Source organism: Perna viridis, chromosome 15, assembly GCF_037379345.1.
Source record: "Perna viridis isolate PV_CMFRI_1.1 ecotype Kerala chromosome 15, ASM3737934v1, whole genome shotgun sequence".
In the NCBI taxonomy this organism is placed as follows: Eukaryota; Metazoa; Mollusca; class Bivalvia; order Mytilida; family Mytilidae; genus Perna; species Perna viridis.
In genome coordinates this window covers 12,014,173-12,024,211 of record NC_142459.1, presented here as the reverse complement: position 1 = coordinate 12,024,211, position 10,039 = coordinate 12,014,173, and the positions used below count along the sequence as shown (strand labels likewise).

General features: G+C 32.8%; 1 protein-coding gene across 2 annotated transcripts in view; it reads left to right on the top strand.

The window, feature by feature from the left end:
• The first annotated feature begins 2,102 nt into the window (after positions 1-2,102).
• LOC148596944 (uncharacterized) overlaps positions 2,103-10,039 on the top strand; it is a 48,123-nt gene continuing 40,186 nt past the window's right edge. The window contains exon 1 of one of the 2 annotated variants that reach the window (XM_088564364.1): positions 2,103-2,183. The gene's annotated coding sequence lies outside the window, so the exon portion shown is untranslated. The remainder of the gene's footprint in view (positions 2,184-10,039) is intronic. The other variant, XM_088564366.1, reaches the window with a different exon arrangement.

Below are 10,039 nucleotides of genomic sequence, written 5' to 3'. Positions count from 1 at the left end.
TGTTGCCACAGATGAAAGGAAAGTTTACAATTCTGAATGAAAAGTCATCACGTTTGTCGTAAAGTTTGGTCAATAGTTTTCCCTTACCATCGATTTCTAATTGTAGGTCAAGATATGAGGCTGACTTCACAGTGTCTGTAGTATCCTTTATCTCAAGTTCTTTTGGGTAGATGCGATGTATCAAATCCCCGAAATTAGGATTGTTTAAAGATAATACGTCATCTATATAGCGGAAACGGAGATTGAAGGATCTAGCCTTCACGTGAAATTCTCGTGAATTGTTCACATGCTATTCATGCTAACTGAATTTTATGTGAAAATCATTTTGATTTCATGTGAAGTTCACGTGAATTAATTTCATTTAAAGCTCGATTAACATGAATTTCATTGATAAATATTTAGCATGTGTATCTTTAAAATGTAGCGCGCGCTTGTAGGGGAAGTAGTGAGTATCAACTTAAAAGGCTTTTCATGCTCTGTCTAGGGTTAAACTAATGACCAGGGGCGGATTCAGATGGGGGCAGAAGCTTACCTTTCTATTAGTTTGAAATTAGACCATAAGAGTTATTATTATAATTATGTCACCATTACAAATCAGGAAGTTTATTGCTAAATTTATCACCATTCTGTTCATACAGATATATTTCAGTGGCGCAAAGTTTAAAAAAAAAATGAATAAAATGGAAGTCAATACTTCTAATGTTGGCTGCTGTTCATATTGTGAGTGCTTCATTTTTTTTTCTTATCTTCATTTTACTTATGTTATTATATGACTGTATTTTATTGGGCCTGCAAATGTTGGGTGTGTTATCACTTTTTGACCATGTAGTTTAATTCTGGTGTCTCTGATCTATGCTGGTCGTAGTGCAATAGAGGTAAATGAAGCAGATGTCTCGTGTTTTAGAAGGGTTGGTCAGGCCATCGCTGAATCGAAAAGTTCCGGCTTGATTTTGTAGTATATATGGTGCTGGAATTTGTGCAGGCGGTGTTACCATATATATCACAGCGGTCCTGCGGAGAGAACATCAACAAAATTTGTTTTAGTTTTCAAATTTGTTAATTCATTTTTGATGTCCTTATATACGCATAAATAGTGTTACACTAGTCAAAGACGACTTGAATGACGTTTAAAACATCAATGTACACTGTGTCTTTAAGTAGTACATAGTCATTAGGCACCAACCATTTTTATCCAGTGAGGGGGCTGGGATTTGATGTGAGATAAAGAAAAATCGCGAAAGTGCAAATCTTGATTTATACATGTGTTTCAACAGCAACCGAAATCAGGGAGTGTAAAAAAACTGCCGAAATAAGTATACTATTTAAAATCTGCCATAATTGTTTAGAAAAGGAGAACATATTGAATCACTATTTTTATTTCTTTCAATCAAGGCGTTAAATGTAGACTGTGGCAGGCGCGGATCCAAGAACTGGCGTACCGAGCGTACGCCCCTTCCTAAATCGGTATTAAGAAAAAAAATTTCACCACGATATTTTTTGCCTAGCTTTGCACGGCATTTAATTCAATCGACGGAACCCCCCACCCCCAACTCAAATCCTGGATAGTGAACTATAAAGCCCTTATTTCAATGGATGAGTTAAAAAAATTTTTCTTTGTTTTTAGTCACGGACATGCATTTTTTTTAAATATCCCCTCCCTAGCTAGGTAATGAAATTGTTGGTGCTTTACAGACCACCTACACTAAGTCTTTCGTCTTTCGGTTATTGTGTAGATTTTGGATGAAATTGGCATGTGGAAAGAGTTATCGTTCTTGATTTTAATTATTTATGTTGTAGTTGAATCACAGGGGCTTAACTAGTACTGTGTACAGTGAGTATTTTAGATCGCCAGTCTACTGTACAAAAGCCTCCGTGGTTGATTAGAGAAACAGGAATCTTACAACCCCCGATAGAAAGGACTGTTTATTAAGTTATGTAAAATAGATAGTGTAAACATATAGCAATTCAAAAAGCAAAAAAGGTTTTATTTGGTGGGTTTTTCTTTACTATTAATCACTTATTATAATTATTATAGTGTATGAATTTTATACTCATTTACATCCGGAAATTATCTGAATCCGTGTCGACTTTTCCTTTTAATGTGTAATTACCTCCCCTTTCCTGTAAGCAACTAGACCGAAAAAAATCGCATTTGAACTGAAAAACAGTGGATATAGCAATTCGTAAGTACATATCTTTTGTCTATGACGTACATATTGTCTATTTGATACTGAAAATCGAGCTGACAAATACGACCAAAACTTAACACTCAAAATTTATACATCGTTAGCTTCCTTAGTAACCTAACTACATCTGAGTACATGCAACTTTTGACAAAACTATAAACCAAATATAAAATAATAGTCAAGATCATATCTTAGTTGGACATGGACAGAAGTTGTCAATATAAACAAGTATAGTATGGGTAAGTGAACTAGTTAGGTTTAAATGCACATTTTGATGTGCCGCTGGAATAGATGACTTTCCCATTCGCTATTTACGTCAGATCTGATGGAAACTGCAGTTACAATAATGTAATCCTGTGTCCAATACTCTCCCAATTGTGTTATGATGCATGAATTCTCACTTGTCATTTTGCTCAGAATGACCCAAGATTTGTTTCCGAATAACCTTTTGACATCAATGAAACAATATAATTTTAAATTGTGACGTCATTAATCTTTAAGTTGAAGGAGAATTCAGTATAAAAACAATAGGAAAATGTATTATTTTTGTCAAGCTGTCCACAAGTGTAAATACACCTATTCTATCCCATTACCTACAATGATGCAAGCCCAGGAGGGATTCACATTTTGCATGACAAATCTGTTTATTTTGTCTGAAATGTATAAATTTGGACTAGACTTTTATATCATGTTATTTTAATGACACTTTCTTATTTTTATCTTTGGACAACTGAAGTCAATTAATTGTATACCTTCAATTTAAATATAAATTTATTTTCATGAAGTTCAAGATCATAATTTTAACACAGTGATAAAATTGTGAGTTTAAGCATGAAAGGAAATAATGTAGCAGGAAAATTTTAAATATTTTTGATTTGGATTACAATAACATTTTATACTACTTTTTGTCTAATACATTTTTTCGCAGTTGAAAAACAGAATTGTGTTTTATGAGTAATAGGAAGGAATCGCAACCCTGTTGGGAGAGTATCAGACACAGGGTTACATTATCATAAATAATGGAAACTGTTGTGCGGTTCTATACCAAACAAAGAAAGGATTTTCACTTTCAAGGATCAAAATCAGTAATAGTTATGTGGAAACATGTCTCCTAACATAAAAAAGAAATATCTGACATTCTTCTTAAATAAATGGAAATAAATCATAATAATAAAAAAAATAATAAAAAAGTGATGACTGTCTTACAAAAAAAGAAGGAAAATATATATATATCCTAGATGGAAAAAACAAAGAGTTATTGATATTATGAATTTACAACACTGATTGTTCTCTTGGTCATGGACAAAGTCTATTACTTGTTTAATCTTTGCAGATTTGGTTTTTATTGTATTCTGAGTTTGGTGTCACACTTATTTCATTTCAAAATTTAAAAAAATCAAAATCAGAATTTAAAAAAGTCCCTGCCTTCCTACCCTACAAAATTTTAGAGGGATGATCAGAAACGTATCATTTTTTTTTGTTGCTTTTTTAGCTCCCATTGCAAAGTATCTAATCTCACACCTGTTTGCATAATATAAAATTGGTATAAATGTAGAACTCTTCCAGAATGTAAGTGAATGTGAAAGTAGTCATTGCCTTTTTAAGGGGAGTGGGGACCTTATTATTCATTTTGAAATTGACTTGCCCCTGCCAATTTCAACCTAGTATGGGCAATCAAGCATCAGGTTATATGAAACCCTGATTATTTCTTAAAAATAAAGTTATGCATGTTTCAAAATTATGTTGCATAACAAAAAATATCCTGCCCTATACATATTTGGTGCTTATATGGATCAACTGTTGGAATCTTTCTTCCCATTTAAAATTGGTGGTCACAGTAGATGAAGCCAATTTACTCAATACACAATTTCAGTCAGTTTTTACATCAATGCAGTATAAGGATAACAGTCCCTACAATCAAAGGATGGAATCAACAGGAGTGAGGAAACTGCTGTAGGATCTAAACCCAAATAAAGCCAGCGGCTAGCCCAGACTAGCTAACACAGAAAATACTAAAGGAACTATATGTAGAAATTTCACCTATGGTACACTTAATATTCTGTATGTTGATGGCATTAGGAAAATCCCCAGATGATTGGAAACATGCATTTGTATGCCCCATATTATAATGTACCCTGCAAACTATAAATCAGTGTCCTTCGCATGCAAACTGTGTAAGGTTATGGAATATAATTAGTCTCCAACCTTTTGGTAATGAAATATCTAGAGGAGAATAATATCAAATCCTATCCAATGCATTCCAACATTGATATCAGATGCAAGTGGTTCTTTGAAATCCAACTGCAGGGACTACCAGTAATACAAGTTCATACATAAAGAAACAGACAGATATGATAGTTTTTGACTTTGCTAAAGCATTTAAGGAGGTAGACCTAAGGTAAGGGACACAACTCAAGAATCATTGGATCGTTTGTATTCAGCATTTTACATCACTCTCATGCAAGCATGAAAGTAACTTGGATTGATTTCATTCTGTTTCAAATAGAAGCTTGATAGGCATTAGTGAAATTGAATATGACACAAACAAATCACTGATTTCTAGAGTTGTTTCCTTGAGCCTAGGTCTACCTCCTTAAGGAGGTTAGTCATCCTCAGCTACAACATAAACTGACATACTATGGAATAACTGGGAAAAAAAACAGAGGGATAACAGCCTTCCTAGGAAAAAAGAACACAAGTAGTTGTCTTAGAATTCAAGTACTCAGACAAAGTAGATGTACAATCTGTAGCCATCTCAGTAAACCAATACCTTGCATCACTGTCTAGATCATGGATCAGGACATCACCACACCACGGCTTCTACCATGATGGCATCTTCAGCCAAAGACATTAGATATAACTTATATAAATACTCATTCTTTCCAAGATTTATGATCACCTGGAACCATTTTCCAAAACAGCAATGAAAGCTTCCAGGCTAAAAGCTTTCAAGATGTCAATCTTTGAGTAGACAACAACAGCTTTTTTTCAACCACACAACTTGTACAGGAGCACATCATCATATTATTGCAATTTTGTTTTTGGACACTTTATTTGTAAACAGACTGTGGTGCACCTATGCATGAGCAAAGCATTGAGTACTTAGCATTGAATTTAATTGCTATACCAAAGAAGAACATTCTCTGCGAAGCATGTGGTATTTAGGGTGATCAAGTCAGGACTGGTTGGCTTTGAGTCAGAATAATTTGTCTAAAGTTGGTGGCTGTTGCTTAATTCAGGTTGTTGGATTATTCAGGGTTTGGTTTCGACAGGTTTCCCTATAAATATATTTCAAACGTTCTGAGCCCCATGCAGGTTTGGGTGTCAAAAGAATAGGCCTGTAGCTGGTTCAATGTTGGTCTAGTACAAAGCAGGGTCTGTTCAATTGGACAGTTGTTCTCGTCCTGAAATGCATGAAACATCAGCCATAGGACGTTACACCATATTCAGTCAATCAATCAATGGTTGTGACCATGTCAGTTATATCATGCAACGTTCCTCAATAGATGAACATTTTCTTAGGTTTATTTTTAAGACCATTTCTCAATTCAGAAGATGGTGCTGGTATGTTTCTTTTCTTCATACTTTATATGATTGAAGACCATTAACCTCTGCAAATTTTCAATACAATTTTGTAATTTTTACCCGCTAATTATTTTCAATATGCACCAATCAATCCAAAATGATAGTTTTAGTTGGAATTCTCTGTGTTAGCAGTAGTAGAGAATTTTGCATTAGCCACACTGTTTAATAGAAATAAAGACCTAGACAAATGGTGTGACTAATTTCCAATGTATTTGAATAGGCCAACCTCAAAACTTAATTAGCCACATCCAATCTCATTTAACATTGGGCTACATGGCTACCTTCTACCGCTAACAAAGATTCTCCCTGTGGTGTATATTTCAGAACATATGCAACCTTTCTAATTTCCAACACTTTCTTTGCAAATCTCGCTGGTTTTATACTTACAATGTTGTAAAAAATGACTACTTGTTTATTTATGAGACTGGAACAGAAACATAAAACTAATTTTAAGATTAAATCTACCATTGTACATATGTAATAATCTAGATTGAAAAATTGCATTACCCAAATTATAGTCTGAGTTATTTCCCTTTGTATGTCATGTGTAGCCTTATAACTCACAAAAATGCTTTTGTTTCTCTTGCTTTCATATTAAATGACTTCCTTCCAATTTTTTTTACAATTTTCTAATAAATCAGATTTAACTCCTTTTTGTTAACCTTCAACTCTTGCCAATGCTACAGTTCTAAAACAAAATGTTATACAGATACTCATCAGTTTTTAGTGGCGTCTGAGTTGGTCATTTACTTTTGTTACTTTGTATGTATTATTCTGGTTATTTAATTTCTTTGTTGTGTGTGTCTGTTTTCAATGTCTGGTCTTTGTCCCTGGATTACTGTTGAAGCACTATTGTTCATGGGGTGCCAATTTTCTTGGTTTTCATGGATAGGCCAAATCACAAAATTTGGTTACCAGCGAAAAGGAAATTTACATTGATGTGTATACTGAAAAACTAAAAACCATGAATTCAGGAATCTACAAACTTGTGTTTTTTTCCCTAATCCACGAAAATTGGTATCCATTAATTGAAGTACATTCACAGTATATTCTTTTGATTTCAGCTAAAGTCTTGGTTCCATTGAATACTCTCTTGTACATGTAGTTCAAGGTACATTCTTCTGATTTCCACTAGAGTCTTGGTTCCCTTGATTACTCTCTTATACATGTAGATCAAGTTAGACATCAATCCCAGGTTTCTTGCCATAATTTTGTCAATAAATTTAGCATTCTTTGGCCTCAGGATATTGATATTTTAAAAGATTTAATTTTTCAAAAAAACTATAAATGGCGTGACTTACTGATACTCATTCTTATTTAGTATTCTGTGCCAGAATCATTATCATTTGACTAAACAGGTGTGTGACTGTAAGTCTGTCTGTCCTTCTCCAGATAAATTTAAAACAGATCAAATTTTTTTTTTTCAAACTTCATACACAATTGCTTGTACATGTACTATGAAATACATGGCCTGTCCATGGGGTTTTTGATTATGTTGGGCTCCATGAGGATGTTGCATTATTAACTTGCACAATTAGAGCTTTAAAAAAATCAGGTGTATTTCAGAACTGTAATTTACAGATTTCATAAAAAGCATCTCAAAAGAGTGAAAATATAGATTGTATTCTACTTGATTTAATTGACTATATCTGCATGTATTGGGTCCAAATGACAAATATTCTGTGGGATCGCCATTGCTAAAAAAATGAAGGTTGGGGCAAATCGATCTATATTCATATTCATACACTCCTTGAGACGTTTAGTTTTCCTTTTCCTGCACACACGATATGCAAACTATCGTGTGTTCATTGTGCGTTTAAACGAATGCAAAACGGTCCTTAAATGCACGATAAACGATGCACGAACACTAAAATGGTAAATGTAAACATTTCAAGGAGTGTAGTCTTTGAAATCTAATCAACGTTTTTCTTACATTTCAGAAGTCTGTTAATCTGATTTTAAGGTCTTTAGCTTATATTTTGCTTTTTTAAAGGAAAAAAATTCCTACTAAATATTTACATGTGTTTTGTTATAAATATGGTTTTGTTATCAATTTCTAAAATTTAAGGGTTGAGCTGAAAATAAAAAAAAATGAAAGTTTAATTTGACTATTTGCACCATCGGAGTCAAGGAAAAAAACCAAGATTTTCCATATCATGTTAGTAAATTGAGTTATAATTTCATTGAAATGTACCCTCAACGTGAACATTTCAAGGGTAGATAACTTTGTCAAAAAACATCATTTTCCTAACATTATATTGAAAAAAATCTGAGCAAATCCAGTAATGCAGAGATCAAATAATGAGATTTTCAAATAGTGGAAGCATCCTTGAGTAACATTACATTATCAGATCAGTTGAGTTTTGACATACATGTTTTTGCCCGACTGAAAAAAAACTAATTATTTTTAATTTTTGACCAAGTTATGCAAAGTAACCAACTTCAGGGCAGTTTATGCTTCATGAACCTTGTAGCACTTAATCAACAAGTGTAAGCTGTCCCAGTTTCTCATGGAAGCATTACTTGGGCAAAAAATTTAAAAATTCTTTTAATAAATATTTTTTTCCCTCAACAAAGCCTTATTTAGTTTGGAATTATTTGGATTGTTGACTATGGACCAATCAACATTAATGAAGGCATAGTACCAAGCTAATCTTAAATAAAAAAAACCTATCTTGCCTAAATCAAAGGATTAACAAATCAGAGTAAATTGTCATGATTAAAATTACAAAAAAAATGTCAATCATTTACAGATTTGATGTATAGAGTAAATAGATATTTGTATTGTTGACCATCATGATTTGGAAAATAAATGTTTCGATCCAAGGAATCTTCCATACCATTGCCTCCAAAGCTCTGTTAACCTCCCCCTTAATATCAAGAGGTCATCCCCGTAGCATTTTTACACTTATGACTGGTTTTTTTAGTTATGACGTTCTTGCCATTCATTAAATGTACAATTTATTTCTCATAAATTCTGTCCGATAATACCAAATTTAAGGGAACTTAATCTTTGAAGGTTGAAATTTATTAGAAGTGGAATTATCCTATTGATGTTTTAATCATCATCCTATAGTTAGATATCTTCTTTTCACCTTTAATTGTAAGGCCAAGATTTAAACTAGTATGTTTGCCATACCTCCACCAACCCGTTCAAACCTCCCAACTAAAATGTTTTGATTGGTGTAATATTATCGATCTTTTTTTTCTCTTTTTTTTCTAATTCACTGATTTCTAATTAGTGATTTTGTTCTGTTTCTGCAAAATTTGTTTTGTTCATACAGATACAATGTTACATCATACAAGACAAATTACTGTGAAAATACTTTTAATCTTGTAATTTAATTCTTGGATTAGGGAGAAAGCACAGAATCGTTGATTCTTAAATACATCAATAGGAATCTCCTTTTCATTGGGAATCATATTTCCTGGTTTTGCCCACCCACGAAAACCACAAAAATTGGTATTCCATGAAAAGTAGGTACTTTCGCAGCAGGAGTAATGACAGTATTAATGTAATCGTGGTAATTTTCATGATTGCTTAATGCTAAGTTTCACTGATTCTGTGAAGTGAACATATTCACGGGTTTCATTTTTTGCAGTTTCAGAAAAAAACGGTTAGCATTGTGTAGTGTTAAAAATCAATTTTGCAGGTACTATTTTTTGCACTTTTCTGTCAACAGAAGAAATAGCAGAGCTTAGTATAACGCCAAAACTTGATATGAACTTAACAGTTTTTTTATTAATATTTTGAAATTTGAAGTTTAGACAGAGTTATATCTACTATTCTAATCTGTTTTTTAGCACTCAGACTAAGATTTTAAGTGTAATACAAGTTGTGGAAGATGTACTATTTTTTTGCACTTTTCTGTCAACAGAAGAAATAGCAGAGCGTAGTATAACGCCAAAACTTGATATGAACTTAACAATTTTTTTTATTAATATTTTGAAATTTGAAGTTTAGACAGAGTTATATCTACTAACCTAATCTGTTTTTTAGCACTCAGACTAAGATTTTAAGTGTAATACAAGTTGTGAAAGATGTACTATTTTTTTGCACTTTTCTGTCAACAGAAGAAATAGCAGAGCTTAGTATAACGCCAAAACTTGATATGAACTTAACAATTTTTTAATTAATATTTTGAAATTTGAAGTTTAGACAGAGTTATATCTACTAACCTAATCTGTTTTTTAGCACTCAGACTAAGATTTTATATCTAATACAAGTTGTGAAAGATGATACCCACGTTTCATCATTTAGTAGAGTG